At 50.8% G+C, this 6,928-nt stretch overlaps 1 pseudogene; it reads right to left on the bottom strand.

The window, feature by feature from the left end:
* Nucleotides 1–481: 481 nt before the first annotated feature.
* LOC114694089 lies at nucleotides 482–1,639 on the bottom strand (annotated as a pseudogene).
* Nucleotides 1,640–6,928: the final 5,289 nt, after the last annotated feature.

Raw genomic sequence — 6,928 nt, forward strand, 5'->3', positions numbered from 1 at the left:
GCCGCTACCACTGCTAATTCCAGCCACTAAACAAAGCATGATCGGGGACACTGTTTCATGCGCTGATCGTGGGATTATATCTTGTTAAGTGGAGGAGGCTGCAAGGAATATTCAGACCTCCAATTTAGCCAAATACAGGGGCAGTGTTTTAAGGGCTTGTGTGAGCTGGGGGAAGCTGCTGGACATGCCGGGGCTAGTCACAATGGCGCAGATAACTCCCGCTCTCTACAGTACTGACTGTGGCTCTGATGCTGTGCCAAGCGCTTCACAGACATCACTCGATCCTTCCTTTGTTTGTTTGTTTGTCTGGCATTTATCACTGGTCAAGATGACCTACGAGCTTGAAGTCTTTCAAAGGCCCCAAGATTCTTTTGTTTGTTTGTTTTTTGTTTTTGTTTTTAGAGACAGGGTTTCTCTGTGTAGCCTTGCACCTTTCCTGGAACTCGCTCTGTAGCCCAGACTGGCCTCGAAGTCCCAGAGATCCGCCTGGCTCTGCCTCCCGAGTGCTGGGATTAAAGGCGTGCACCACCACCGCCCGGCGGTCCCAAGATTCTTGTGCTGAACCAGACAAAACAAAGAATGCCCATCAAGCCAAAGTCCACCAGCCACTAGAACAGCCATTTTCTGTTGACAAGTGTCCCTTGAGGTCTGAGGTGGGATGCCGAGAATCATCCAGTCTACCTTGGGACTGTAGAAGACAACTATCATTTTTCCTCAATCATTATAGGAATTTTTTTTCTTAAAGAGAAGTGATCCTTTTTCTCCATGCCTCTCATATAAAGCTGACTGAGTTGACTGCTTTGGAGAAGAGATGAAATCCACATCCTTTTCTGATTCCTCCGACTCTTCCTTGGCTGAGGCCACAGCAGCAGCAGGAACAGCCATGGTGGCAGTAGCCACAGAGGCAGATGTGCCAGCTAAGAAGTCTTGGCGGGACCTTTTCAGCAAGTGGGAAGGTGTCCTCTGTGTCAGCAAAGCCAGGACCCAGGTGTATGCTTTGATGAGAGAATATGGTTCTGAGGCTGTGACTGGGTAACCAGTCTGCAAACATGGTCAACACTCCAGGAAGCCCGAGCAGAGTCTGCTCGGTGATGTCAAGCACTGTGGGGCTGTAGATGCTGCTGGTGTCGAACTGCTGGGGGATCAGCCCGGAGGAGAAGTGGGAGATCTTCGCTGAGGGCAGCAGCGTGCCTTCACTGGCTCCCACCTCTGGTCCTCACCAGCTGCACATCTCTCGGAATGTCAGTGGGACCCTGGGATTTTAGTGTGATGCCTAAAGCCTAGAAGAAAGAAAGTTCTGGGGTGCTGCGGTGACCTTACATGGGCTGCAGACGGCACCTTGTTGGCCAGCAGCAGGTTCCTGACCTCAGTGAGGTCCTCCTTGTGAACACCAAGTCCATGTCCTCTGGATGTGTGGCCAGTTCCTCCACAGCTGAGTGGGTTTCCAGATGTTCCTGGTGGCCTTGCACAGCACGGTGTTGTTGCCTGTTGGCACCACAGCCTTCCCTCAAAGGGACGTGCAGGTCCGCAGCCTTACCGGGAGCCCAGACTGTCTGCTCCCACAGTGAAAACGTTTGGAGTTGTCATCCAAAAGTTGTGAGTAGTTGGACTTCCAGGTTGCCCTGCCTTCCGTGGGCATCATGGGGATGCGTCAGGGATCTCCACAAAGGGTTTCACCACCATGGTACCGTAAGAGGATGCCCGGCAAGAAAGCCCCTGGTTGCACGAGCAGATTAACCAGAGGAAAACACAGCAATCTCAGAGAAGGGGTCGAGCAGGGGAGGTCATGGCCAGGATGCAGGATTGAGCCAAGGTCCAACAACTCCAAAACGGGAGCTCCTGCCTCCTGCTGTCCTACAGCGCCCCTCACTGAGCACAGGAGTCCCCGATAGCTCATCACAGATGTGTCCAGGCGGCCCAGGAAGAGTGTGGGCTGGGACGAAGACGTAATCTAACCTATTCCTGTTCCTCTATTTGAGGACAGACACTCCTTTAAGAATCAGATGAGGGATGAAGAGATGGCTCAGCAGTTAAGGGCACTGGTTGCTCTTGCTGAGGACCTGGGTTCAATTCCTGGCACCCACATCTGTAACTTCAGCTTCAGCAGACAGATGTGCACACATGTAGTGCACAGACATACATACAGGCAAAACGATATACATTTTTTTAAAAGAATCAAATGAATGTATGCAGCCCCTTCCCCCAAATGACGGCACCCGCAGAACTTTGCATGACAGCCCTGGAGGTGCAGACATCGGGAAGCCCTCCATAGACTTCAGGCTTGTGGCTTATCTCCTCAGTAAGCCATGACAAACTGGGTAACAGCAACCATGGTAGTGGGCTTGGATCCATCTTACAAACCATTTACACCCAGGGCTTGGCAGTCTGCTTACTAAATACCCCAATACTAAATATTTCATTATTTAATCTATTTCAGAATTTAAGGAACACTTAATATTATGGGCTGGAGGTGGCATGTGTCCTACAGTGCACATGTGAAGGTCAGCAGACTACTCTGTATTCGGTTCTCCCACTTTCACGTGGATTCTGGGTCTTGAATCTAGGTCACCAGGCTTTCACGACAAATACTCCCTCTCACTTGCCTTCCTGCACAGCTTGGGTCCCAGAACCGTGGTGAGGGGTGTTGAAGGAATGAAGACACACAGACCCAGGAACACAGATGGACGGGGGTCTCTGCTGGGAAAGCCGCAGCAGCCGGGAAGCTCAGCACGTTATTCTATCCATTTGAAAAGGAGGCAGGGTTATTCCACACAGCTGGACAAGGAAATGGGGCTATCACATACAGATAAACAAGGAGGTAGGGTTATCATATGCTCTGGACAAGGAGGGAGGTCAGCTCATCTCAGTAGGAGCAGTCTCTGTAGGGGAACCGTCTTTGGTGGAGAAAGCTACATGGACATTTCCTTCGCACAGTGTCCACATTCACACTTGGACCCCAGGAAAGCTCTGCCATCCCTCTGAGCCTCCTCACCCATGGAAGCCTTTTCCATCCCTGTGGAACTAAAGCACCGGGGTCCCTGACATGGCCATGCTCACGTCAGCAACACAAGTTCCTCAGGACTTCACTTGTTTTCGACTCTTACCTTCTGAGCCAACTTGCCGGCCTGTTGCTCAGTAGTTTGCTTGGTTGTTTTTGGAGACAGGGTTTCTCCGTGTAGCCCTGGCCGTCCTGGAACTCCCTCTGTAGACCAGGCTGGCCTTGAACTCACAGAGATCCACCTGCCTCTGCCTCCTGAGTGCTGGGATTAAAGACATGTATGTGCCTCAGCAGATAAAGGTGCTTGCCCCAAGCCTGACAATCTTGGGAACCACACAATGAAAGGGGAAAACCAGTTCTCACAAATTGTCCTCAGACCTCCACATACATGCCATGATATACCCAGGCACACCCTCCCCAATAAATGTAATACAATTTATTTATTTGTTTATTTATTTATTTATCTATCTATCTATCTATCTATCTATTTATTTATCTTTTTTTATTTTATTTTTTGGTTTTTTGAGACAGGGTTTCTCTGTGTAGCTTTGTGTCTTTCCTGAATCTCGCTCTGTAGACCAGACTGGCCTGGAACTCACAGAGATCCGTCTGGCTCTGCCTCCCGAGTGCTGGGATTAAAGGCGTGCGCCACCACCGCCCGGCTACAATTTTAAATGTAATAAGAAAAAGATGGACACCAATTTCAGTCACCAAAAAGGCCCGTGGGTAAAAGTGCCTGCCCTGCTTGCTTGGTGCCTGAGTTCAGTACCCAAACCCATGAGCTCCCAAAAATTGTTCTCTGCCTACAACATGCATTTGCACATGTGTGCATGTGTACACACACAATAATTTTCTTTAGTTTTTTGAGACAGGGTTTCTCTGTGTAGCCCTAGCTATCTTGGAACTCACTCTGTAGACCAGGCTGGCCTCGAACTCACAAAGATCCGCCTGTTTTTGCCTGGGATTAAAGGTGTGCACACCACCTGGCAAAAAAAAAAAAAAAAAAAATTTAAAGAGAAACCAATTTTACAAAACTTGGACGATGTCATGAGATACCACCTTGATCCCCGCCCCCAACAATGAAAAACATGTGACAGCCCTTTGCTTAGGGACCATGTAATAGCAGGTGTCTGCCCACAGGCCTTTGCTCGCTCACTGTCTTCTTAATCCCCACAGCAACTGTATGGATTAGGTCTGGTCTCCGCCCCGACTCAGATGGAAGAAATGTGGTTCCGAGTTTAAATAACTCATCCTTGAAGCACTCGTCACAGCCGGCTTGCTTTCCTGAGAGACAGCATGGATGAGTCTGGAGTGTGGGGAAGGGGAAGGAGGCATGGTGGGGGAGCAGAGGGGACCGGGCTGGGGACCCACACACACCCCATGCAGCATCCTGGCCCGAGAGAGCACATCCTGCTCCCTCAGTCTGGTCTGCCCAGCAGGGGAGGGCAGCTGCCTTCTGGGGTTGTCTGTTCCTGCCCCACCCCCAGCTCCGAGGAAGGAGCCCAGATCCAGGACAGCTGGCCGCCCTCACAGTGGTTTCCAGCCCAGGTTCTTTTCATTAGAACCAGTGTGCCACCCTCCACAAGTCTTTGTCTCCTCTGTAACACCCATGGGTTGGGCCCGCCCCCAAAGCCTCCCAGCCCAGCCCCGGGGTAAAGCCCTTCCCGCCCTCGGGGAGACCCCTCCAGTCTCGAGGAGCTTGCTTGTCTTTCTTCTGCAACTGAGTGAGGCAGAGGGTGGCCTTGGATGGCCAGGATGGGCCACAAGATCCCCTCCATCTCAGCGGACTCTCCGTCCCAGAAACACTCCCAGCTGGAGCCGTGCGTTATTTGGGGACACGTGCAGGACGCAGCTTCATGTCACACCCTGTGCACGTGACGTTGGCCAAATGACCTTCCTTTGCCAAGGAAACCAGGGATTTCCTACCAGAGAAACCTGACTCTGGCAAGGCTCAAGGCAGACTCTGCCGCCACTGCTTCCCAGACCTCAGCCAAGCTACCGTCCAAACTCCACGCTCCCATTTATTACGTAAGCAGAACACAGCACCATATGGTGGCGCTCCAGAAATCCCTGCAGCTGGGAGGCCGAGAAAGAGGATCATGAGTTCAAACCCAGGGTATGCTCCATAGCAAGACCTAGTAAACAAAACAGAGCACCTCATATTTAGCTCAGCCACTGGCCTGTGCCTTGTTTGGTTGTTTGTTGTTTGTTTCCAAGACAGGGTTTCTCTGTGTAGTGTTGTCTGTCCTGGATCTCGCTCTGTAGACCAGGCTGGCCTGGAACTCACAGACATTCACCTGCCTCAGCCTCCTGAGTTCTGGGATTAAATGTGTGTGCTACCATGCCCAGTCTTTTTAGATAGATAGATAGATAGATAGATAGATAGATAGATAGATTAATTTCATGTGGTGTTTTGCCTGTATGTCTGTGTGAGGGTATCAGTGTGTCAGATCCCCTGCAACTGGAATTATAGACAATTGTGAGCTGTTATGTGGGTGCTGGGAATTGAACCTGGGTCCTCTGGAAGAGCAGCCAGTGCTCCTAACCGCTGAGCCATCTCTCCAGCCTTGGCCTATGCATTCTTAACACGTTTTAATGGTTTTTAGCAGTAACTAAGGATCAAAGTCAGGAGAAGACCCATGGTCCCTATTCTTGTGATTTGATTGGTTGATTTTGTTTTGTTTTGAAAAATGATCGCATGCAGCCCAGGCTGGCCTTGTACTTGCTGTGTAGCTGAGGTTAGCCTTAAACCTGATCTGATCCTCTTATCTCTACCTCCTGAGACCTGGGATTACAGACACACCACCATGCCCAGCCAGTGGTCCCTAGTCTGAAAATCAGGGCTGAGTCCCAAACCAGCCCTCACAGGGACTTTGAATGAACACGCCTTGGGTGGACGTGGCCTCGGATCAAATGGCAGGAACAACACACACGCAAGGGCAGTGTGCTTCTTAGAAAGGAACTCCTGCCGGCAGTGGTGGCGCACGCCTTTAATCCCAGCACTCGGGAGGCAGAGCCAGGCGGATCTCTGTGAGTTTGAGGCCAGCCTGGTCTACAGAGTGAGATACAGGAAAGGCGCAAAGCTACACAGAGAAACCCTGTCTTGAAAAAACAAAACAAACAAACAAAAAAAACCAAAAAAACTCCTGACTTGGTTCCTGTCCGATGTCCCCTCAGTACACTCAATATAGGGTGTGTGTGTGTGTGTCTATGTGTGTGTGTGTCTGTGTGTGTGTCTGTGTATGTGTGTGTGTGTCTGTATGTGTGTATGTGTGTGTGTGTGTCTGTGTGTGTGTCTATGTATGTGTGTGTGTGTGTCTGTGTATGTGTGTGTGTGTGTGTCTGTGTGTGTGTCTATGTATGTGTGTGTGTGTCTGTGTATGTGTGTGTGTCTGTGTCTGTGTGTGTGTGTCTATGTGTCTGTCTGTGTATGTGTGTGTGTATGTGTGTGTGTGTCTGTCTGTGTGTCTGTGTGTGTGTGTGTGTCTGTGTCTATGTATGTGTGTGTGTGTCTGTGTATGTGTGTGTGTGTGTGTCTGTGTCTGTGTGTGTGTCTGTGTGTCTGTCTGTCTGTCTGTGTCTGTGTGTCTGTATGTGTGTATGTGTGTGTGTGTTAGGCCATGTGTGCATGTGGAGGTCAGAGGACCACTTGAGTGCGTTGGTTCTCTCCAGTGTGGGTTCTAGAACTCAGGTTGTCAGGCCGCCCCAGACCCCCCCCCCTTATTCTCTGAGACAATCTCTCACTGCACCTGGGGCTGGCTTCGCCTGTCAGCCCTGGGGTTATAGGGGTGAGCCTTTGTTTGTGGGTGCTGGGAAGGGAACTTGGTTCCTCTGCTTGCTCAACACTGAGCCCCCCGCCCCAGACCCCACAGCCATGTGAGTGTCGCCTGCCCTTCATTTCAGGGACGCGTCTGCCGGTGAGCTCGGCCT

Source organism: Peromyscus leucopus, chromosome 7, assembly GCF_004664715.2.
Source record: "Peromyscus leucopus breed LL Stock chromosome 7, UCI_PerLeu_2.1, whole genome shotgun sequence".
In the NCBI taxonomy this organism is placed as follows: domain Eukaryota; kingdom Metazoa; phylum Chordata; class Mammalia; order Rodentia; family Cricetidae; genus Peromyscus; species Peromyscus leucopus.